We start from the raw sequence: 933 nt of genomic DNA, 5'->3' as shown, positions 1-933 counted from the left end.
CATTCATTTCTACTTTGTCTGATTGGTGCAAAAGCCCGATGTCTTCTGGTACACATCAACACAAACAATCAGAGAGTGATGTTAATTAAGCATCTTTTTAGATGTGGTGTTTTTTAGAGAGAAAAGCAACACAGCCCTTGGCACCTAGTATACAGATAATGACTTGACAATTTTTTTTCCTTATTGCTACCAGCAAAGTTGGTTAAAAGCAATTTGTCTTTCTATATTACGAAAAACAATATACCATTATGCCCTTGTCACTCATCAGCCCTCCCGTTCTCTGTCCACAATATATTCTAAAGGGCGCTTAATTTTCTTGATGGCCTACAAAGTATTTTGCTAGTTCATTTTATTGACATTTTCTTCATTGTACCTAATGAGTAAGAAGAAATACATGTATACCTGAGAGAGGGTGATAAATACCCATGAAACTCAGAGGCCTGCTACATTGGTGAAATTTCTGGACCCTCTGGTCTGTGGTATGTTGGGATCTCTTTTATAAAGTAAAAATCAACCACTGTATTTACCACTGACAATTAATAAAAAAAGAAATTCAAGGTGTTGATGCTCTAGATTTGGGGGTAATTATAACTTATTCAGCTTTACTGCTCCAAGGTGTTTTCTAAGTTAACTGAAAGCTTCATGGTTTTGAGCAGGACTTTGGAGCAAAAAAGTCGCTGCAGCAAGTATAGGTTGTAGTGCAAGCTGCCTTGTCCCTTTAAACTTAAGACCCACAATCATAACTGTTTTAGAAAGATCTGTAGTAGAGAGATGCTGAATAAAGCTTTTAGCAAACCTCAATGTAAGAACTGCAGTGCAGGCCCTGAGAGCTTTGGAGTTAAGCCGTGTTCTCTTTGCCCTCTTTCCCTGACAACTATATGTCATCTGAAAAGCAGTACCTGATTTGCTACTGGGCTCTATGAATGCATAACC

The sequence above is a fragment of the Papio anubis genome, chromosome 7 (assembly GCF_008728515.1).
Source record: "Papio anubis isolate 15944 chromosome 7, Panubis1.0, whole genome shotgun sequence".
Classification (NCBI taxonomy): domain Eukaryota; kingdom Metazoa; phylum Chordata; class Mammalia; order Primates; family Cercopithecidae; genus Papio; species Papio anubis.
The sequence above is the reverse complement of the archived record's forward strand: the minus strand, read 5'-3'. Positions refer to the sequence as shown.